Below are 25,804 nucleotides of genomic sequence, written 5' to 3' on the forward strand. Positions count from 1 at the left end.
AGTGGTGTTTGTGGTGGCATTAGTGAGTGGTATTTGTGGTGGTTGTCGGTAGTGTCAGTATTCTTGGTGTTTGTGGCATTGGTTGATGGTGATTGTGGTGGTAGTGGCTGTTGGTGTGTCGGTATTGGTGGTATTTGTAATGTATTTTTTAAAATTTATGTATACATCAATTGTAATGTAATTTTTGTTTTTCTATTATGTGTAGGTAAAACAACTCTCCCAAAAGAAAAGAAAGTGAAAGTGGATCAACGTCTTACCACCCAAAAAAAGGCTATGGTACAGAAGGATTCGGAGGAGCTTCCTGAATAATCTCAGTTAGGGAAAAGTAAAGCTAAGAAGAGATATAAAAAAATATTGAGAGAGTTGGACAAGGGTCTGTAGATAGTGATGAAGAACATAAAAGTGAGAAAGAGAAGGAATTAGAGAGTTAGAAAGAGAAAGAGGCTGATCATCAACATGATGATAATGGATCACCAATGAGGCGTGAATTAATATCGACATCCCAGCATAATCCTGTCAAAACTTTTAGTATTGACAGGTTTCAAGTTGCGATGTCGATAAATGACCCAAAAGCAAAAGAAGAACTAACTGGTGAACTTGTCCTTAAATGTTAGATGGGGAGAAATTTTATTTATTTTAGGAAAATTATAAAGAATGAAAACATAAATAGACATTTTAAGAAGAGTTGCTTTGGATGCTTTCTTGAGCTACCTGAGGACCTCCCCTCTACCCATTTATATGGTCTTCTCAAGCACAAGATCAAGTATGTGAGGGATGATAAAGATTTGAAGGAGGAGGGGAAAAAGATGGATAAAATCTAGATCAACTACTGTGGCATGCCGGTTTGTTTTGGCTTACAAGAGTTTGCCATAGTGACGGTCTTCAGATGCCATCGTCCAGAAGAACTACCCATCGCCAAGGGAACACCCCGCAAAAGATCCAAGGCAAGAAAATGCAAGAAAAAAATAAATGGGTTGTTTGACATTGCTCGACGTGGCTACAAAACATCGGATTTATTGACAGATCTCATGGATAAAACCATATCAAAGTAGTACAGGGAGTAATTGTGTTTAGTTTGGTTTGCCCATTCGGTTATATTTGCAAGAGACGTCAACAAAGTCATAGAAGATGATTTGTAGGCGCCTGCTGAGGATTTTAATAAATTCAACAATTATCCCTAGGGATATGACAACTTTTACTTGACTATCTAATATTTACTGACAAAGCTATCCTCAGGGACGACCACATTATACAGCTTTCCTTGGGCTTTCATGGTAAAATTAATCACTATTTTTACTCATCCATTAATTTATGTTGAATATAGTTATTATGACTTTTTTTGCTTGCTTCCATTTTACATTTTTTTAGGCTTGGGAATTTGAAGTCATTCCTCCCCTCCGAAAATAGGTAATACATTACTCGAATGACGTTTCTTATCCAAGGATGTTTAGGTTGTTGGCTGCAAAGAACAACACCAAAATTAAGGAAGTTGATCTCTTTAACCCTCTGGATGATGCAGTACATCTTCTTTAAGTAAAATAATTTTACTTAATGAAAGATATTGAATAGATGTTATATCTGGTGCAATAGATGTTATATTTGATGCACTAGATGGGACATCTGCTATGACAGATTACTCGTCTTGTGCCAATCGGTGCAACAAATGGATAATCTGTTGCGACAGATGATGGGTATCTTGTATCAGATTACCCATCTATTGCTTTGGTTCTCTGAATCTGACTCTACAAAGATTAACCATCTACTGCAAATTATGCAGCAAATGTATAATCTAATTAACATATTGTTAATCTATTGCAACATACAGATCATTATTGCATAACATGTAACCCAAAGATTACCTGTCTTGTGCAACTGGTGCAACAGATTGGTAATCTGTTGCGACAGATGATTGATATTTTGCATCAGATTATCCCTATGTTGCTCTAGTTCTCTGAACCCGGCTCAAATAGATTTTAACCATCTATTGCAAACTATGTAACAATGGGTAATCTGATGCAACATATTGTTAATTTATTGCAGAAGTTGACTGTGTATAACCCAACTATGATGATACAAAAGATCAAACTTACAATAAAGAATCAAGAGAACAACAAGAACAACATCACTAGAGAATCAAAGGCCCCACTCGGCTTCTCTAGGTTTTCAAGGCAACAATGACAATATTAAACAAGATAGATAAATAACACAAGAGTGCAATAACTATAGTGAATCGAAAGAGGCCCACACGACTTCACTATATCAAGATACAAACAACAAGATTACAAAATAATGGATAGAAACTTGGCACAAAATATCCTAGAATCTAAGAACCCTAACATGAAGACTAGGACACTAAGACTAAAAGATATTTACACCAAACTCTTACTTGAATCAAGAGGAACTCATGAACCTCAAGACCCCCAAGTTTCTAGCCAAAGAACAACAAAAGTGTTACAACACTTTGTGGTCTAGTTTTGGGTTCACTCTTAAGAATAAGAGAGAGAAGTTCTCAAAATATCACAAGACTTGTGTTTCTTCAATAATAGTAATGAACTAAGTCCAATAAATAGACCTATTATTGTCTATTTATAGTACTCTACAAAATAAAAGGAAAATGACCATTCTAGCCTTGGTCTTAGGTGGCTTTGGAGTGTAATTAAAAAAAATGTTACTACACTTTTTTTGGAGTGTAATAAAATTACACTTCAAAGCCCCTCTTCACACTTCAAAATATGGAGTCCCTTAGATGAATTAATTACACACTCACACACGGCCATTTGCATAAACATGGCTTGGAATTTTTTTAACTCCCTAGCTTGGCTACGTGTGAATAGTATTGAACTAGTTGCACTTGTATCATGCTTTCCATCCTGAAGGGAATTTGTCCTCAAATTTGGTGGATGTTCATCCTCAACCGTGGCAATAGGAGAGAGGTCACATATGTTGAAGGTATTGTGCACTTGATATTCTGGAGGAAGGTCAATTTTGTAGACATTATCATTGATTATTTCAAGTACTTGGAAGGGACCATCACCCCTCGGCATCAACTTGGTTTTCCTTTGTGAAGGAAACCGGTCTTTTCTAAGGTGCACCCAAACCCAATCACCCAGTTCAAGAATAAGCTTTCTTCTCCCCTTGTTTGCTTTCTTAGCAATCTCTTAATTTTTCTTCTCAAGCTTTTGCCTCACTTTCTCATGCAATTTCTTCATGTATTCGGACTTCTTGCTTCTATCTAAGATAATCATAATATCACTTGGAAAAGGAGTTAAATCCAAAGGGGTGAGTGGGTTGATGTCATATACACACTCAAAGGAAGTCGTTTCCATACTTGAGTGTATAACCCGATTATATGCAAATTCCACCAAAGGTAGGTGGTTCTCCCATGAAGTCATTTTGACTTTAACCATTGATCATAACATAGAACCCAAAGTCCTATTTACAACCTCGGTTTGGCCATCGGTTTATGGGTGGCAAGGTATAGAGAATAGTAATCTAGTGCCAAGCCTACCCCACATTGACTTCCAAAAGTGACTAAGGAACTTAGAGTCCCTATCACTTATAATGGTCCTTGGAACACAATGCAATTTGACAATATTTTCAACAAATAAAGAAACCACACTTGACGCATCTTCACCTTTTGAACAAGGAATGAAGTATGCTATCTTAGAAAACTGATCAACTACAACAAAAATGCTACCCCTACCTCATCTAGTCCTCGGCAATCCTAACACAAAATCCATAGATATAGCAACCCAAGGATGTAAAAGATTAGGAAGCGAGGTATATAACCCGTGAGGGAGGAGCCGAGACTTGGCTCCCTTACAATCTACACATTGGCCGCAAATCCTAGCCACATCCTTGTGCATTCTAGGCCAATAGAATCGCTCCTCCAATATCCCAAGGGTCTTGTCAATCCCAAAATGACCCATTAGACCACCATTATGTGCTTCCCTCACAAACAACTCTCTTCAAGATCTAGAAGGTACACACAATCGTCTACCTTTAAACAAGTAACCATCAAACTTGGCATAGGGATTTAAAACCCTATCCGAAACCCACTTGTACCTACCCAATTATTTGCATTCCCTAAATATATAAGCAAAGTGAGGATCCTCGGGATAAAATACCTTTAGGCTCTCAAAACCCATTAACTTTGAAGATAAAGTGGACACAAGTACATGTTTTCTAGACAAGGCATCGACAACCACATTGTCCTTACCCTTCTTGTATTGAATAACATAAGGGAAGGTTTCTAGAAACTCAATCCATTTGGCGTGCCATTTGTTAAGATTGTCTTGTGCCCGTAAGTGTTTCAAGGATTCATAGTCCGTCCGGATCACAAATTTCTTGGGCCACAAGTAGTGCTTCCAATTGCCTAATGCTCTAATCAAGGCATACAACTCTAAATCATACATGGAGTAGTTTAGAGTAGCACCCTTGAGTTTTTCACTAAAATAAGCAACAGGTTTTAAGTCTTGCATCAAAACAGCCCATATGCCTACTTTACTAGCATCGGATTCAACTTTGAACGTCTTATCAAAGTTGGGCAATTGTAACAAAGGCGCAAAAATGAGCACAACTTTCAAAGCTCCAAAAGCCTTAGCTTGCTCTTCACCCCACTTGAAGGGTTGGTTTATCTGAATGACCTCGATCAAGGGGGCGGCTATGGTGCTAAATCCTTTGACAAACCTTCTATAAAAACTAGCCAACCCGTGGAAGCTTCTTACTTCACCAACGGTTTGTGGGATTGGCCAATTTTTTATAGCGTCTATCTTGGATTTATCCACTTTGGCCCCTGTTGAACTAACAACAAAACCCAAGAAAAAAAATTCATTAACACCAAAGAAATACTTTTCAAGATTGGCATACAACTTCTCTTTTCTAAGCACATCAAAGACACTTTTTAAAATGCAATACATGCTCATCTCTGGACTTGCTATATACCAAGACATCATCAAAATAAACAACAACAAACTTTCCAATAAAAGGCTTCATCACATGATTCATTAGCAGCATGAAAGTACTTGGAGCATTGGTTAGGCTGAATGGCATAACTATCCATTCATAGAGACCAAATTTGATCTTGAAGGCAGTTTTTCATTCATTATTAGGTTGCATACGAATTTGGTGATAACCACTCTGAAGATATATCTTATAAAATATACAAAAACCATTCAACTCATCAAGCATGTCATCTAATCTAGGAATAGGGTGACGATATTTTACCATAATCTTGTTGATGGCTCAACAGTCCACACACATTGCCAAGTTCCATCTTTCTTTAGCACTAATAATACCGGAACCGCACATGGATTCATGCTCTCTTTGATGTACCCTTTGTTGAGAAGTTCTTCAACTTTTCTTTGTAGTTCTTTGGTGTCCATAGGGTTACTTCTATAAGCCAGTTTATTTGGCAATTGTGAGCTCGGTACAAAGTAAATTTTATGCTCAATACCCCGAAGTGGGGGCAACCCTTGCGAAAGTTCTTTGGGAAAAACATCTTCATAATCCTACAACACAAGAGAAATCAAAGGAGAAATAGAAGAATTAATGGGGTTAGTGTTAAAACAATGTGCCAAAAGAAGCATAGGTGTGTCCTCATCATGATCCACGAAAAGCTCCTTCTTTCTAACCAACATCACCATATTTTCTTTTCCATTTGATGTTGAGGCAGCCCCGGATACCTTCACTCCCCCACCTACGGGCTCCCCCTCATTTTCTTTATTTTCGGATTTCTTCCATTTTTCTTTCAATTCCCTCATCCTTTGATGCAACTCGTTCACTTGTGAAGGCAAAAGTGGATGAAGTGTGACCTTTCGGCCATCTCTATCAAATGTATATCGATTAGACATCCCATCATATTTGGTAGACCTATCATATTGCCAAGGTTTACCTAACAAAAAGTGACACGCTTGAATTGGTATTACGTCACAAAGCACTTCATCATGGTAGTTTCCTACCTTAAATCGTATCACACATTGCCTCATGACTTTCAATTCATCATATTCATTCAACCATTTCAACTTATAAGGGCTAGTATGAAGTGTAGTAGACAATTTCAAAAAGTTTACCATAGCAACACTAACTACATTTGCACAACTACCACTATCTATCACCAAAGTGCACACACTGCCCTTCACAAGGCACTTAGTATGGAATAGATTCTCCCTTAAGATAGGATCATCTATTCCCTTACTAATCATGTTACGCCTCAGTACAGAGTTCAAAATAACACACTCTCCTTCTTGCAGATAAACATTTTCCCCATCATCATCATTATGTGGCTCACCCTCAGTTTTTTCTCCATCTTGAGGCTCGGCCTTATTTTCCTCTCTTTCAACACCCACTTCTTCACCAAAGAAATACAATCTACCTTCCCTTAGGATTACATTGAGTCGGTTAGGGAATTCGTTGGATTTATGCCCCCAACCTTGGCACTTACCTTTAGGATAAGGATACTTTTGAACTTCTTGCCTCGGAGGAATTTTGGGGACTATTTTAGGATCGGGAAGCCTAGTAAGGGTGGTTTGGTCCTTATTTTTGGGCTAAATCAAAGAGGATTGAACCATATCCTTTTCCCTTGGCTAACCCGAGGTCGATTGTCCCTTCGCTTTGAACGACGACCTCTCTTTAAGTTCCCTTTCCATCTCAAGAGCTGCTTGGAAAATACCTTCGACGGTATTGAAATTATGAAATGTCAAATGAGTGGAGATCTCTTTGTTTAACCCACACTTGAATCGAATGATGTCATGACTAATTTGTTCTCCACGATGATAAGCTTCAACATGAGTTGTTGAAACTCATCATAATATGCCATCACACTTCGATTCCCTTATCGCAGATTATACAACCTAGAAAGCAACTTTCGAGAAGATATTGTTGCCTCATTATATACCTCAACCGAAACCATGGTGGTGGTTGTCCATCAATCGACTCATTACCAAACCGTTTGACGTATTCCCACCATATATTAGCATAACCTTCAAAGTGAGCATGGCGTAACAACTCTTCTTCTCTTCCGAGATATCATTCACTTGAAACACTTTATCACACGCCGATTCTCAAGAAAGATAAACCTTGGGGTCACTTTCACCCTTAAAGATACGTAGGCTCAATTTGATGGTATTAATGCCTACGTCTATCTCTTGGTGTCGGTTTATCCTTTATTCATACCCTCGGTATCTTCTTGGATCCACATGTCCCCCTCCTATCTCCTCTTCCCTCATGTAAGCCTCATCAAAGTCTCCATACCCTTCATAATCCACTTTACCATATTCCTCAAAGTGGACGAAATTGTATTTTGTAGAGGTGGTGGTATTTGGTTTAGTGGAGCTCGAAAGAGAGGGTTTGGATTTAGTAGAGGTATTGGACACCCAAGTCCTTTTTGTGAAACTTGAGGAGTTTAGGAATGGGTTGGTATATTGGAGTCTCGGGTTACGGGGTTATGGGTCATTTGGCTTGCGGCATTTAGTAGAGCTAGTGAAGGATTTGGAAATTGTGGCCATGTTTCGGGAGTAACGGTGGCGGAGGAATTTCTATTATGTCCACTTGAGGAAACATGTCGAGGGGTAGAAGGGTGAGAGTTTATTTGACCCTCCACTTGTTATAACCTCCCACTAATAGTCGTTATTTCTCCCCTTATGGCTCCCACTTCCATACCCAACCTTTCAAGAGTTTAGGTCATAGCCTCAAGAGTGACCCTCATATTCTCAATTTCATTAAAATCCATGGGTTGAGACGTGGTTCCCTCCATTTTCAAGGTATCACCTACACAAGTAAAACACAAGTTAGTTTAAAACCTCTCCTCAGTCACACTCTCTGGGTTCACTCCCACTCAAGCTCCACAAGTGTTGTAGATTGGCTAGTAACCCGTGAATCCTTAAGGTATGAGTATGCTATTATTCGGAATGGATTCTTGTTTGAAACTCAAAGAATTCTCATCGGACTAGAACCAAGATTTACAACGTATTCAAATGATAAAAGCACACAAACAAACGTTGACACAAACATAAAGCTTCAAAGAACTAATTGACAAGCTAGTAGGAATGTACTAGTTTGTTAATTAGTTCTTAAGTCAATTAGATGAAACTAGGAATCAATAATTAGAAACTATAACATCAAAATTTGAGCTTAATTATCATGTGAAAAGTAACTAGGGTGATGTGGTAGCATGTCGTTGGCTACGGGTCCACATACGTTGTTCATCAACTTGAAGCCTTGGTCCCTTTATATCATGTGTAATGGATGAATTGTTACTAGGAGGGAAACATAAAGTTTTGTAACTTTTTTTTTAAACTTTTTCAAACTCAAAAGGTGATGTTTGACCTTACTAGTTCCACAAAACAAGGTTGTTTAAAGGGAATAGTGGTTGTCAAGTCTAGAAAGGTGATGTTGGCAAGTCTTCTCATAAACAACTTTTTTAATTTTATCTTGCAACCTTTTTGGATCTATTGCTCTTTTAAGACATAGGATGAAGAGAAACTTTTAAGATGAACACAACATCAACACCTTCAAGAACAAAACAATAATACACCACAATGGCACTCCAATATCCAACACAAGTCAAACTCAAGGTCACTTCAAGTTTTCACAACAACAAGTCTCTTCTTATTAAGCTCAACTTTAGATTTAGAAACTTTTTTTGTGTTGGTGAGGAAGAGACCAACACAAGAAACAAACTAAACAAGTAAAATCTTTTGTAGATCTACAACTAATTTTCGACCAAAATGTTCAAGAACACACTTTTTGGTAAGAGCTTCCCAAGATTGGTTTTGTAAGAACGAAACCAAGCCCTGAGCTTTGATACCAAATGATACAAAAGATTAAACTTACAACAAAGAATCAAGAGAACAACAAGAATAATATCACTATATAATCAAAGGCCCCGCTTAACTTCTCTAGGTTTTCAAGGCAACAACGATAATATTCAATAAGATAGATAAATAACACAAGATTGCAATAACTATAGTGAATCGAAAGAGGCCCACACAGTTTCACTATATCAAGATACAAACAACAAGATTACAAAATAATGGATAGTAACTTGACAAAAAATATCCTAGAATCTAAAAACCCTAACATGAATATTAGGACCCTAAGATTGAAAGATATTTACACTAAATTCTTACTTAAATCAAGAGGAACTCATGAACCTCAATACCCCCAAGTTTCTAGCCAAAGAACAACAAAAGTGTTACTACACTTTGTGGTCTAGTTTTGGGTTCACTCTCAAGAACAAGAGAGAGAAGTTCTCAAAATATTACAAGACTTGTGTTTCTCCAATAATAGGAATGAACTAAGTCCAAGAAATAGCCCTATTATTGTCTATTTATAGTACTCCACAAAATAAAATAAAAATAACCATTCTAGCCTTAGTGTTGAGTGGCTTTGGAGTGTAATTAAAAAAAAGTGTTACTACACTTTTTTTAGAGTGTAATAAAATTACACTTCAAAGCCCCTCTTCACACTTCAAAACATGTAATCCCTTTCATGAATTAATTACACACTCACACATGGCCATTTGCATGAACATGCTTGGAGTTTTTGTAACTCCTGATGTTGGCTACGTGTGAATGGTCTTGAACTAGTTGCACTTATATCATATGAAAATTATTATATTATATTATTTAAATATAGCTGTCTTTTTTATAGGTTATGCACCCATGGATCGTGCTTGCTGAAAGGGAGTCGGTGGTGACTTCTTATTTTACTCTAGGTCATTTTGATACTATAGCAGACCCAATTGTAGAGTTAATAAAGAAGGAATTGGCTGGAGCAATAGCCATAAGAAGAGCAGTTAGGCAAGCTCAGCCTAAAATTGAGGCTCTTCATGACCAACCTACCAAGGCAGATCCGGGTGCATCTTCTGGTGGAGTTGTTGGTGTTGGTGGTAGGCATATTGATGCTACTACCACTCATGATGATGAGCATTTTGATGCTCAATAAAAAATAAATATGTTTTAAAACATCCCTTTTCACCCTTACACAGGTCCCTCTTCACCCTCGTGTTCTCGTTGCGAATGTAAAGAGTACAAAGACAACCAGGATAAACTCTTTGAAAAAGTAAAGGCTATCTCTAAAGCTGTCAAGGAATTCAAATCCAAGAGGGCTGTCATACCATCCAAGAAGGTAAGGGAGCCATACATTCCTCAACGGCGGTTAGAAGAAAGAAAAGAGCAATTAAAGACGTACTCTTCGATCAGAAATAAAAAAAATTGCAACTCCTCTCTCTCCAAAAGTAGTTGAAATTCAGGGGCCATTCAAGAAGGTGGACATATATGCAGAACTTGGTACCAAAGAGAAGAGGGATCTGCGATAGGCCAAGAATGCTAAGCCAGGCACACTAGATTACCCCAAGCCTCCCTTTTTCCCCCCAAGACTTCCAGATTATGACAGATATGCGTATGTGGTACGAGGATAAGGCAAGTGTACTTTTCCTAACCTGGACTTATAATCTACCCCATGAAAAAGAAGCTATGCAACATATGTGAAATTTCTTACAACAGCTGGGTATTCTGGTACAACTAGTAGTGGTTCTGTTGTAACTTATTATCCATATGTTGCATAAGTTGCATTGGATTTTTGATTTAGAAACCCTATGTAGCATATGGACCATCCATTGCATCTTTACAAGTACTAACCTATTTAAAAATTGACTTCTTATATCACAACATGTTGACAAAATTCTCTGCCTCATGAAGAAAAGGCAATTAACGTACCTGGAAGCTTATGACGCTGCCGATAGGATAATGGACCTCAAATTTTGCAAGAATCTCAAGGATAAGTACGATCAACTTAATAATGTTGCGTTAGACTGTGGCACGAGATTTGATTTCTTAGTTTCTACATTGGACTAGGAAAAAGAATAAATGATAAAATATGTTAGAGGGGAGAGGCCAAATCCACACAGCAAGAGCTAGACCGAGGCAAAGATGATTCTTATAGTTATTAGTGTGGACGGCATACATTATCGGGATATTGAGATACTACTCGAGGAGGTAAGGATCAAATTTTATGACTACAACGTACCTGCCATCGACGAGGTCCATCTTTTTTTCCACGTGTAGCCACTGATGGAGTTGTTCCCCATCTTGTTGAGGGAGAGTAAACTGATGAATTATTTGCCAAAAGAAGTATTGATGAAGAAATCATGGGATTTTAAAGGTCGAAACAAGGGCATGAACCTTCCAAAAAATAATACCGATTATACATGTGGCTCGCACAATCTTGCACACATTGGATGTTCGTTGACCAGCACAAAAATGGCTGAGCCAACGACCTTTCTCTGCGACAACGCTGTGGCAAACCTGCAAGAGGACTGAGCGTATGGGGTACTAACTGGATGCTTGGATCCTGTGTATATAAAGAGCCTGTGAAATAACAATTTCTTATTTCAAGTCACACTTCACTTTACTTTAAATTACATGTAATGTAGTGGCAATAATTTTTTCTGATGAAAGTTGAGTTTTTTATAATGCAATAGATTGTCAATATGTTGTAAAATATATTCTATCTGTTCTGGCAGATAGTTTATCTATTGTAATAGGTTGGTCATCTGTTGCATTATGGCGATGTTATTTCTATCTAATCTATTGCAACAGTGGGAAGACCCGTTTGATAATTTCCAACAGATGACCTAAATTTTACAACATATGCGTAAATTTGTTTGATATTTTCTAATAATTACTCTAGAATATCCATTTGCTCGACAACACCAAACTAGTAGCAAATACACCACCATAAAAATTTCAGCAATTAGGCTTGAATATCGATGTGCCTAACAACACCAAACCAGTAGCAATAACGGCAATAATGTAGTATCTTCTTGCTCGATTTTGTTTCTCTTCAGAAGCCTTGACTTTGTTCAACAAACCCCAGATTAAACGATTTGCTTGTGAAGGGTTTCGTTCTTCATACAAATCAAAGTAATCGCATCCACCCAATTTTTATAAAAATAAGAAAACAGTTACAAAATAATTACAAGTCAATAATTAATCAACTAATTAAATAAAAAAAAATATACCTTTGAAATTTTACAAGTAAAAAAACTACACCTTGGATTTTGTTGAGTCCAAGAAGTCTTCAATATATCTTCATGACCACACTTACAATATCAAAAATCTTTATTCCAAAAAAAAGTGAAAGATGCGCTCGACATTGTCAAGCTCGGTTGAAAAAAATAAAAAAAATGAAGAAAATAAAGACCAAATGCAAATAAATTGAAGAATTTGAATAGGTAAAAAAGAAGATGATGATGATGATGAAGATTTGAGAAATTAAAATTAAATTTTAGGAAGAAGATGAATATATAAGACAATGGGGGAAAATAACCATTGGGGGCCAAATCAGACGCCAAGTCAGCAAAAATGGGGGTTCAACGAGCCTTGGATGCGTAAATTACATGCAAGCAGCCAACAAGTAAAAAAGCACCAAACTGACACATTTGATGCCTATTTTATTTTACGTGTTTAAAATGAACACTGTCTACTTGATGCCTATTTTATTTTAGATGTTTTGAACTGAACACTGTCGATGGGTTTTGCCTTTTTTATTTTAATTCACTTTCACTTTTTTACATGTAGTGGCAATTATTTATGTCCAATTAAAGTTGAATTTTTATAATGTAACAGATTCTCCATCCGTTGTAATAGATATTCTACCTGTTCTGACATATAGTTTATCTATTGCAATAGGTTGGTCATCTATTACATTATGTCGATGTTTTTATCTAAGACTATCTATTGCAACAGTCGGAAGACCTGTTTGATAAATTCTAATAAATTAACTACCGTTGCAATATATGTCTAAATCTATTTGATATTTTTCAACAGATGTGTCATCTGTTGCAATAGATAGATTATCTGTTGTAATATTTGAATCTAGTATTCCATTTCAATTAATAAGTTCAAATCTAAGGAAAAAAATAAAATTCATAGATAAAATAAAATAAATTGAAGCCTTCAAAAATTAGCTAAAGTAAATCAATGAATAAATGAAATGTAAAAAAATTGTTATGGGTACAAATCTCAACAAATACACCAACAATTTAAGTATTGATGCCAAGGATTCCTAAGGAGGGGTCGGGTTATTACTTTGACAGACTCAAGCTATAAAGATCTACTCAATATGAACAAGTTTTTCTTCATTAGGTGCTGTGGAATTCAACCTTGGTCGTCGTGGATCTTTATTGTCGTTTACATATGGTTTCTGCATTTTCTATTCTTCGTATTTCCATAAAAAGAGTAGCATATTATCAATGCTATTCACCAGTAGCTTCTACATCCACCTGGAAAGCTAGAATTGGTCAATACTAATCACGAAGATACAACAAAGTGGAAAAGGATAACTCATTTGTTCTAGCAAATCAAACAGGTCATTCTCCTATTTTAAACTATCCCAAACAGATTATATTTCTGTTGCGACAATGAATCAATTATCGGGACAAATTTCTACATGAGGAAGAATTGTATGATAATTTCCAATGAATAAACCATCTGTTGCAACATATGACTCATTTGTTGCAGTAGATAGGACATCTGTTGGTACAAATAAAAGAGGTGCAAAGATATATTTGATTTGCTAAAACAGATGAGACATATGTTGCAACAGATACTTTATCTGGTGCAACAAGTTAGTCAACTGTTGCAATATATTTCTATATATATGTTTGATAATTTTCAGCAGATGTGTCATCTGTTGAAACAGATATGTGTATGTTTGCTAGTTGGAACAGACATATATATTCACCTTCTTCATCTCGTGCTACTCTCCTTTGGACATTGTACATTGTTCAGTGCAACACATAGACAAAGGAGTTGCAATTTCACTTTTTAGGATGCTTGATAATGCATTGGAAATAAATTTCCTTCTCCTCTTAGCCTTAATCTCTAATAGAGTGGATGAATATAAAATCTTCTTTAATAAAATGATACCTCTCTTAGATATCAATTCCTTTACAGAAGCAGTTAATGCATTAATAGCATTAATCACTACATCATGTTTAGCCCTGCAGTCTTGACATTTGCATGCAGAACATTTGGGGGGAGAGGCAAAATCTGTATAACCAGTATGATCATACTCATAATGGTTTATTTTAAATACTATAAGAGAAGCATCATTAGCACCAACAGCAGCACCACTACCACCACCAACAGCTCCATCACTACTAAGACCATCAACAACAACAAGCCTACTCTCCAAAGTTGTTTTTTTTTGTAATGGTTGTTGCTCCAAACAATTCTATTTTTATTCTATCAATGACCTTAGGGTTTGATATAATTTACACAGGCCATAAAGTAAGAAAAAATGTCATCTTCAACTCTCGATTGGTTAGAACTAGTGACAAATGCACAATCTAACACAAATTATTACATATATTAGAATGATGATTAGATCATTCAATAAAATTATTAATTAAAACAAAAACTTAATTATAATTATACTTACTGCATCCTTTGGGGGGTTAAAGAGATCAAGAAATTTTGCATTTTTATTGATTTTGGCCGACAACCATCTCAAGATTCTTGGACAAGAAACTTCTTCCTGGTAGTTTGCTTATTGTCTCAAATAAGGAATGGCTTCAAACGCCCAAGCCTATAAAATAACGCCAATAAATCAAAACCATTATTGAGTAAAAAAAATAAATTATATCATAATAAAACAAAGAAATATTTTTCATGAAAGCCCATGGAAAGCCATATAAGTTGACTGTCTTTGGTGCTAACAAAGTCAACTAATATTTGACAGTCATTTTGAAGCTTTCATAACCCCAAGGATAGTTGTTAAACTCCTTAAGATCCTCGGAGAGCTTTATTAAACCGACGATTATGTTGTTATTAACATCTCTCGCCCAAAGAATATTATGTTCAAATTAAACCAAGAACAATGACTATTTGTGCTTCTTTGAAAGTCATTTACCTTTCAATGCTTCTACTAAACTTTTGTTTTTGAAGTTTGGACCAACAACGGACACCAGGTCATCACGATCTCATGACTTGCCTTTGCCTTTTTCGGGTGTGCGGGGTGCTTTTTTGGATTAGAATAGGTATAACTTGAGAAGAAAGATAACATTTTAGTCTAGTAAATATGGCAAACTCCTTCCAACCAAAACAAACAGGCATGCCACAGTAATTTATCCACACCTCATCCATCTTATCTTTGTTTTCATACATAAAACTATGCTTGAGAAGTTCATATACCATTTTTATTTGGAAATGAGCATTGTTGTCCTCCGACAAATCAAGATATTTTCCAAAGCAGCTATCCCTGAAATAAGCATCCAATTTTTATTCTCGAAGTATTTTTCTGAAGGCGTCGAAAGATTTTTCCATGACTGACTTAACCACGAAATCACCCATTAAATCTGTGGCACCATCGCACTGCATTCTCACAGAATAATGATCAATGTTGAAGGTTTTGACCAACTCTTTGGTGGAAGGTCTATTAGCATTTGGATCATCTCTTTTGAAATATTTCTCCTTCCTGTGCTCATCGTATTCTGCTCCTGATTGAGATAACACTTGTTAAGCAAGCTCATAGAGTGGTGGATGTAGCCTAGCTGCTTCACTTGTTCCTTTACTTGGACTTGATTCGATTTTTATTCTTTTGGGAGCCATATTATCTAAAATTAACATGAACATAAAAAAATATATTATAGTTGATTAATGCATCGTTAAAAAAAGGATAACAGTAAATCAAACAAGCAAACAGTAAAATAACAGTTCTAACAGATCATTGATCTATTGCACTTGGTAGTATATCTGTTGCAGTATATAACCAATATGTTGCAGCGGATGAGTAATCTATTACAATAATAAAAAATGTATCACTAATCTTTTAAGATAGATGAATGGTCTGTGCAATAGATCACACATTTTTGCAACATATGAGGGATTTATTGGAACAGTTAAATAACCTGTTGCAACGGATGAGTAATCTATTGTAATAATACAAAATATATTATTCATCTGTTGAAAAAATAAATGGTCTGTAGCAGATCACACATCTGTTGCAACATCATCTGTTGCAATATATGAGTGATTTTTTGGAATAGTTAAATAACCTGTAGCAATGGCTGAGTAATTTGTTATGACAATACAAAATATATCACTCATCTGTAGAGAAGGATGAATGTTCTATAATATATTACAACATATGAGTGATTTGTTGGAATAGTTAACTAACCTGCAACAACGATTGAGTAATCTGTTGCGACAATACAAAATATATCACTCATCTGTTGAGAAAGATGAATGGTCTGTGCAACAGGCCGCACATCTATTAAAATACATGAATGATCTATTAGAACAGCTATCAATGGTTAATATTGTTTAGATTTCTTCTTACAGAAGGGTCGTCTATCGCGGCATATGAATGATCAGTTGGAAAAATTAAGTCTTGGACATATCCTGTTGGAAGAGTTGATACCATTTTATCCAATTGGAGGTTTATGTGTTGCATCAGATCTTTAATTCGATGGTTCCTCCATTGCATCAGATGATTAATCTGTTGCATCAGATTTTTTATCTGATGGTTTCTGTGTTGCATCCGATAGTAAATTTGTTGCATCAGATGGTTAATATATCGCAATATATGGTTAATCTATTGCATCAGATAATTAAACTGTTATATCATATGATAAATCTGTTGCATCAGATTTTTTATTCGATGATTCCTCTGTTGCATCAGATGATTAATCTGTTGCATTAAAATTTTAATCTGATGGTTCCTCTGTTCCATTAAATGATTGATCTGTTGTATTATATGAAAAATTTATTGCATCAGATGGTTAATATGTTGCACCAGATGAATAATCTGTTGGAGAAAAATATAGTAGCACAATTTTGTTCAACAGAAAATAGCAATATCATCATTTTTATCAAGAACAAGAACAAGAACAGAACAAATAAACCCAAATCGTTGTTTTGTTTGTATAAATACAAACAACGAAAATCAAACTTCAAGAAAATGCAAAAAGTACTAAAAAATCATAATTCACTTTGAAAAGAGAAGAGAAGAGAAGAAATACCAGAAATTATGATTTTATTCAGACCGCATTTCAAATTAAAACAATAAATATTAAAATTGTTAACCAATACTATAAGAGAAGTTGGCTCAAGTTCCTCGTTTTCTTCAAAACTAGAAAGGCCATAAATTTTTGCCTGTAAAAGAAGAAAAGGAACGATGAAGAATTCGAAGCTGTTATGGTCGGAGAGAAAGGTTGTCACGTCGATTGAAGATTGAAGTTGAAAAGAAACTCGAAGCCCAACTTTTTATCGTCAAAGGTTGAAGTCACCGAGGATTGAAAGGAGAAGTTTGTAGAACTGTTGGTTGGGAGAGAGTTAAGAGAAGCTGTCGAGAGAGAGACTGGTTGATTTGGATTAAAGGGGGGGTGAGTTGGGTTGATTTGTATTTTTTAAAAGATTAGAAAGTTTTAAAAATATTAATCAAGTCCACAATTAACTTAATCAAGTTTCCTAATGATCTTTGACCCTTTAAGTTGGTCAATGTCACCAATCCTTCATTCAAAACTTAAAAGACACCTTTCCTTCAATTTTCTCATGTAAGCATATCGCCAACCACAAATGTGGTATAAGCAATAAACGAATTTGATTGAATAATTAAAGAATAAGTTCAAAAGAATTTAAAGAATGAAATGAGAAGTTTGATTGAAAATTTAGTTTATATAGAAAGAGTTAATTTAAATTCAACTTTATCTAGTATAGAGTTTGTTTTCAATTCGAAAGCTAAAAGAATCCTAATTTCCATTTGAAATTCAAAAATTTAAGACTAATTCAACAAAGTAATTTTCAAAAAACTTATCTTTATGTAAAGACTACTACTTTAAATAATTTATATCTCTAAAAATAATATTTATCCTTTTATAGTTTCAATTTAAAAATATAAAAAATGTTATAAAAACTTTCAAACTAAGTATTTTTTAGTAAACTTTTTCTTAATCTTTAAACTAATTAAAAGAAATTTTATATTTTTGTATATACAATTTAAAACTATAAAAAAAATGTAGAATACTCCCAAAAGAAGTCATACCTCAAAATATGTAGAATTGGTTTATTTTGAAATTTTAATCTTTATATTTAAATTTAAATAAATAGTATAATAATTTTAAATAAATTTATAGTTTGTTACTTCTAATTACTTTACTTTTAAATATGTAAATTCTCACGTATATACTAATAAATTATTACTACAATACATTATTATTTATTGATTGATTGTTATAATTATGAAATAGTTATAGTTATTTAAGACAATTCAATTATGGTTATGAAATAGTTAGACTTTGACATAGTTAGAGTTTATGTACTGATATTATGACTTCATTTATTTATTTATTTATTTTATTATTATTATTATTATTAAATGAAATAGTTAGAATTTATTTCGTACTTTTCAATTATGCATTCCTAAATTTAAGATAATAAATTTTTTTAATGCTTCTACAATCTTAATATTCTCAAATACAAATATTTAATATCCTTTAATTAAATTTTTTTATTACAATATTATCAAGTTTTGTCCTTAAAACTTCTACGTTATTTTTTCAAATTAAAAGCAATACGACTTGTGTATTACTACTACTACTACTACTACTATTTATTGCTTATTATTATTATTATTATTATTATTATTATTATTATTATTATTATTATTATAATATATATATATATATATATCTGCAATTATGAATTTCTAGTTACTAAGATAATATATTTCAAATTCAAATACTTAATCTTTCAATTACAATATTTTTAACTTTGTCTTAAAACATTTTTTAATTTTTTCCTAAAAACTGCCACGTGGTTATTTTAATATGTTGCCACTTAGCATCTTGTCTTATTTTAGTTTTGCTTTTATATACATACATACATATATATAGACAGAGAGGGAGAGATTCATAACATCTCTTTCTCTTTTTGTTTTTTTCTTTTCTGTTTTGTTTTTTTCTTTTTAGTTTCTTATTTTTTTTCTCTCTTTTATCTCTAGCCTTTATTTCTCTTTTTTTTTTCTTTTTTTTCTCACTCTTTTTTATCTCTAGCCTTGACTTCTCTTTCTTTTTTTTTTCTTTTTCATCTTTTTCTTTTTTCTTTTTTTCTTTTAAGTTTCCTTTTTTCTTTTTTTCCTTCCTCATTGTTTTCTGTTTTAGTTGTATTTTATATTTATATTTTTTGTATTTTTAAAAAACATGACTACATCGAATACAAGTCATGAATGATGACGAAAACATCATAACCGAACATTATATTTGTATTCACCGTCATTTGTTCTTTTGCTTTTTCCCTTTCTCTTTTTTTTTTTTTTACTTTTTTTCTATTTTTGTTTCCTTTTTTCTTTTTGGATTCTTTCTTTTCATTTTTATCCTCTTCTATCTCTAAATTTTATTCCTTTTTTTTCCTTTTTCCTTTTTCCTTTTTTCCTTTTCCTTTTTTCCTTTTCCTTTTTTTTGTATTTTTTCTTTTTCATGTTTCTCGCATTTTCCCTTTTTTTATTTTTATTTTTTTTGTTTCTTTATTTTCATTTTATTCCTTTTTATCTCTTCTCTCACTAGCTTCTATTTCTCTTTCTTTTTTTTTTCTTTTTCTTTTTTTTGTAATTTTTTCTTTCTCATTTTTTTGTTCTATTTTATATCTTTTGTATTTTCGAAAAATACAGCTACTTGAGCACAAGTCATAGATGATAACTAAAATACTACAAATGTTTATCGTATTTGTATTCGAACCATCATTTATATTTTTGTATTAGTTGGTATAACTATATTTGTATTTTCATTTAATAGTTCGCGCTTGTAGTTGTATTTGTATTTTATAGTTCACATTTGTATTTGTATTTTATAATTCACACTATCATTTATATTTTATACAATTCGCACTTGTATTTTAAGGAACTATCTTTTATTTATACTTTATAATTGACTGCATATTGTATTTGTACTTTGTGATTTTATTTTGTTGGTATTTGTATTTGTATTTTATTTTCATCGATGCACTTATATCTTAAAGAACTATTTTGCGTTTGTATTTGTAAGTTGACCACATATTATATTTATATTTAAAATTTCATTTGTTTTATTTTTTTTATTTGTTTGTATTTGACTCTGTAGTTGACAACATCATTTGTATTTTTAAATAATTAAAAAAATATTATTTTCTTTCTACTAGCACTTGTATTTGTCACACCCTTTTTTTAACCAAAAAATTTTGGCTTTAAGTTCGAAAGAGTTTTATTATTAAGTGACAAAAGATAAAGTTTTTTTTGAAAAGGACTTTTAACAATCGAAACTCAGAGTCGCCACTTGGCATAAATCTGGTGTGCCAAGTCACCTTTGGAAATCCTTTTTTAAAATAATTTTTGACTCATTCAAAACTGGTCCACAAATAGAGATTCTAATTAAGGAATTCTATTGACCGAGGGAAATGTATTAGGCACCCTTCCGTCTCGCAGTTTGACCATAGTCACTTCGTGGAGTATATCGGCTGGTACGACACTATGGAATGTATAAACCAACAAAACACATAAGCAAGAAAACAAACAACCAAAACAATAAAAAATCACAAGATAGTGTCCAGTCCAATTTATTACAAATCAAAATAAAAATGTTGTATACCTAAACTATTCTAATTATCCTAACTATGCTTTACCCAATGCTTCGGGCCTTGATCACGAGCCACCTTTGCGTACATGATACTTCGGAGCATTTCCCAGTGAATAGGTGTAATATGACCTCAGGGCATTTCCCGATGAATGAATACATTTGATGAAATGCGGTAAAAGTAGAGAAATCACTCAACACAGACATTCACACATTCGATCATATAGAATCCTACGAGTTGCCTACCCTAAAATATAAGATTTGCCTATCCACTTTCGACCTAAAACATGATACTAGCGAGTTCTCCAAAATTAACATTCAATATAAATCCAACAATAATTGATGAATCAAAGAAAACAATATTCACTTTTATTGATTTTCAAGTCCCACCTCCCAATTTCATTCTCAAATTAACTATTTCATCGACTATTAATTTAATTTTTTACATCCAAATTCAACATCAACCAACACACAACAAAGATTCAAACATGATAAACATGCAAGTCATTCACACCCACAACAATGATAAAATTCAAGATAAAAATAAAGAACAAGAGGAGAAATGGACCTTAAATTCAAGATTTCAAGTGTAATTGCTCCTTCCAACTAGACCCTGATCGAATTCTCGGTCCAGAACTCAATGTAATAAACCCAGCCTCAGTATCGATTTAGCATTCACTGTTTCTTTTTGCTAACCCAAACAGAATTCACGAAACGAAGAGATCCGCATGCAATTTCTGGCAAAATCTTGTCAGAATAAACTCAAACGATCAATTTTTAGGTTTTTTTACCATCAATTTTTTTTGTTTCCAATAGTGACTCGATTAAAAAGAATGAGTAAAGGGGCTGGTGGTATTTTTCAGTGGATTTCAGGAGTTGGTTCACTGTTTTTTACTTCAGCAGCAAGCTCGGCGATGGCATAAATCGAAGAAAAATAGGTCGGGTTTGCACGAATTTTGTATTTTTCGGTGAGCACTCACCAAAAAAAGTCAGTTTCCATCTGCTTTCTCTCCCTCTCTTGCCTTTTCTTGCCTTTCAATCTCACTCAAACTCTCTTTGTTCTCTCATCTATCCCAATTTCTCTCTCCCTTCAACTCTGTTTTGAATGTGTGTGAATAACAGTGAGTGTGTGTATATTGGTGTGCGTATGTTGTTGACTATAATGGAGCAATTTCTTCCTTGCTCTTATTGTTTCTCCTCCCTTTTCTATCCGATTATGGGTGTGTCCCCCATCTGAGAGTGTGTGAGTTGTGTGTATATCGTGTTCCTATCATGTGTATTGTTAGTCTATTAGGTGAGGATGAAAAATGTGAAAGGGGTAGGGGTGGGGGTACGTGGGTAAGGGTGGGGTAGGGGTAGGTTGTTACTTTGTGTTATGGATTTGTTGAGAGTTGGTTATTTTTGCTCTTTTGTGAAAAAATTATCACCCAGAGTAGATTGTATGATAAGGTGGGGTAAAAATGGATAAAATTGACTTTTCGAATGTGAGGTAAAAATAGATAAAATTGATTTTTCGAAGGGACAAAATTACGTGTCTACAATATTTATATTCATTGATACAAATTAAATAATACAAATATAAATAATAAATTATATATAAATATAAATATTAAATGATACAAATACAAATATTACATTTGTATCAAATGATACATATTTATGCAACTTGAACCATAAGCATACGAATGATACTTGTTTATAAAAAAACAAATGATAAATTTTAAATACAAATACTAACGATACATTTGAATTGAATGACACATTGCATAGTTATATATTTTAGACTCAAGAAAATATAATTAATTCATATACTTATTGATATATCAATACAAATAATAAATTATACATATTCACGACTAAACTATTCAACTATAAGTAATAAATTTATTTAAAATATATCATATAATACAAATAAATATAAAAATAAATAAAATATAAACTACAACAACAATAAAAAACTGAGGAAAAAATAAAAACTGACCAAAAAAGGAAAAGAATAAAAAATAAAAAAGAAAATGATGGAAAAAACAATAAGAATAGAAAGAAAAAAGAAAGAAAATATTAAAACGAGAAAAAATTAAAAGGAAAAAAACGAAAAGGAAAAAAAGAAACAATGGAAAAGAAAAAAATGAAAAAAAAATGGAAAAGAAATAAAAAAAAAAGAGGAAATGTAAAAAAAAAAAAAAAAGAGGAAAAAGAAAAAAAGAAAGAAAATTAAGGAAGAAAATAAAATAGAGAAACTATGTATTGTATTTAATTAGCGGCTAAGAATTGTAATTAATTAAAGCTTTGGAAAAATAGGTAATTAGAAACTTATGTTCGTTAAGCCATGTCCATTTATTTTTGGAAAAAAACTAAATATACAATATTATATTGTTTAATGCATGTTATATCCAATCTTTTTAGTTTGCAAGTTATAACAACTTAAAAAAAACATTAAAAAAATTATTTTACTAAATAATCAAATAAAGACCAATTAAATAAGAAAATAGCAGATTTCATATAATAAAAATTAACTAATCTTTCCTTTAAAATAGATGACAGTCAATAAGAGATCCCAATCTATCCCTAAAATCTCTCTTTAATCATTCTTTTCCTCCTTTTAAACCAGATGTGTTTTTGTTTCACCTTCTTCAACAACTTTCATTTTTTTTTCTACAAAGATATATAGTTTTTCAATCAAAAACTTCCAAAAAAATTTGTTGTTTTAGGTGAGATTTTAGGCCACAGAAGTTTTAATATTTTATGGGAAATTCAAATTTGTGAATTTGCAAATTTTAAGACGTGCCATATAATATGAATTGTGATAATTTGCATTCAGTTCTAATACATCGTGGAGGGAGATGGGATATCATAGGCATGTTATCTTGTTAGCAATTTGACATTTTGCATTCAATATTTTTTGAAATATATAATATTTGATTATTGTCTGAAAAAATATTCAGGAAAAAATTATAATTATTTTTTATATTTGTTTTCAATTATGTGATGTTAACATGCTGAATTTTGAATATATATGGTAGAAATTCACAAAAAATAGTTCTTTCATCCTTATTAGTGTATGATTATTGATTGTTAAGTGTGTTAATTCCTTCATATTACATTACTAATCGTTGGCTATCTCAGAAAAGGACAGTAAGTCGTTTAACCCATTACATTACAGATTGTTGTTAGATTAAAAATTATGTCAAAATACACTATAAATGTTTTCTCATATTAGTTTGTTTGGCATATTTTCTGATTATGATGAAAATTTTTTGGTCTATGTTTTAAGTATTAATCTTGATTATAAATGTAGGTAAGAGCATCTAATAAATTCTTGCATACCGTAATTGATGGTGCTAAAAGATTCATCGTTTGTTTTTGAAGTAGAAAATATAGTTGTGGAGGATTTCAATTAGATGAAATAGCATGTTCTCATGCTATGACTGCTACGTATAGAAACCAATATGACGAGAACTATTGCGTATCGTACTATAGCAATAAAAAAATTTGAGATACTTATGCCATACCAGTTGAACTTCTTCCTTGTAAAAGTACGTGAAAAATGTCACATGAAGTATTGGATGAAATTGTATTGCCATCGAATTCAAAAAGGTCTATCGGAAGGCCATGTCTTGAAAGATGAAAAGCACCAAACAAAGACAAGTGTAAAAGACATGTAGTAGTTGCCATCAAGAGGGACACAATAAGACAACATGCCACAAACATGCACCTCCAGCTTAAGTTGGAATCTATATTTTCTATTTTATTCTAGTGTTAAAACGTTTCTTGTTTTTTAATGATTTTTGTTCCTGGATATTATTTTTTTAAAATATCAATTATATATCATTTCTGGAAAGTTACTTCTAATATTTTCACAATTTATATTGAATAATATCAATTCGTATATAAACTTTCAAGTCGTACATGTTGGTGAAATTTTTTGTTACTTTATAATGATGATGTTTTGTGTTGGTGTTATTATGCATTTTAATATTAAAATTAAATTGCATGATAATGCATGGACATAAAGTGAAGAAAGTGATGTCATTATATTTTGATAACTCTTGTATCTTCTAACACTTTATTTGTTCATTATACCACAGTATTTTGTGTCTTTAATCTTACGAGTTAGTTGTAAGAATATGGCCATAAGTTTTCCATAACTTCTACCATTGTTAGTTGTAAGAATGTGGCCATAAGTTTTCCATAACCTCTACCATTATTCCCCCTATTTATATATTGTAACTCATATAACATATGAAACCGCTAAAACATTCATCTTCCTTACTTAATATCCATTACTCCCTTATTTACTAGATGTAAGAATACTACACCTATATAAATGGTGTTTTCTTTCTTGTGTCGAAGTACATGAAAGGAGATGAGTTATAGTATATTTTGGAATAAGAAAAAGATAATAAGAGTAAATATAGTAGTGCAAGAGAGGGTTGACACAAAGAAAATTTCTAAGTCTCTAATTATATTCACTATAAAAAAAAAGAGTAACTATATTAGTAAAAGAGAGAGTTGAGACAAAGAAATATTTTAAGTCTACAACTATATTCACTATACAAAAAGAGTTTTAATATGTTGAAAGAATGTGTTCTTATGGTGGAGCTTTGAACTCTTCAACTAATCCGGAGTTTCTTGAGTTATACATTGTTGATGGACTGTTGTATCATTGAGGGGACAAGTCTAGAGATATATTGCTGGATCGGAATAGATTATGCCGCAGTAGGCTTGAATCTCCTAAAGAGAGCGAGATATCCGCTTCTCAGCCAAGAAGAAAATTATTTTATTTTCTTCACTCTTTTTGTATTTACAACTATAATTTAATTATTATGGTATATTACACCAATATTTTGTAATCGAAGTGTTTTGACATTAAAGTGTAGCTTTGTGTTATGTACACAAAGACTGAAATATATTCCGCATATTAATTGAAAATGTATATGTTAGAATACATGCCCTACTGTATTAGTGACTTTAACGTAAGAGTTTCCTATAGATGGAACGGGTTGCCTAATGTGTTGAAGTGAAAGTAATAAAGACAGTACGTAAAGAACACAATAGTTTTTTACGTGGAAATGATTACAACTCTGTAACCCCAACTTCACTAAACAACAATAAGACTCAACAACAACAGATTACAACTCTCTAACCTAGAAATTATAAACTCTAATTCATAACTATACACACACCACCCAAGGT

At 32.9% G+C, this 25,804-nt stretch overlaps 1 long non-coding RNA gene across 1 annotated transcript; it reads left to right on the plus strand.

Annotated features, from left to right (window-relative positions):
* Positions 1–23,245: 23,245 nt before the first annotated feature.
* LOC124895644 lies at positions 23,246–24,485 on the plus strand. Its single transcript, XR_007051830.1, has 2 exons — positions 23,246–23,319; positions 23,907–24,485. It is a non-coding gene; the product is annotated as an uncharacterized LOC124895644 (long non-coding RNA).
* Positions 24,486–25,804: the final 1,319 nt, after the last annotated feature.

Source organism: Capsicum annuum, unplaced genomic scaffold (genome assembly GCF_002878395.1).
Source record: "Capsicum annuum cultivar UCD-10X-F1 unplaced genomic scaffold, UCD10Xv1.1 ctg83355, whole genome shotgun sequence".
Taxonomy (NCBI): Eukaryota; Viridiplantae; Streptophyta; class Magnoliopsida; order Solanales; family Solanaceae; genus Capsicum; species Capsicum annuum.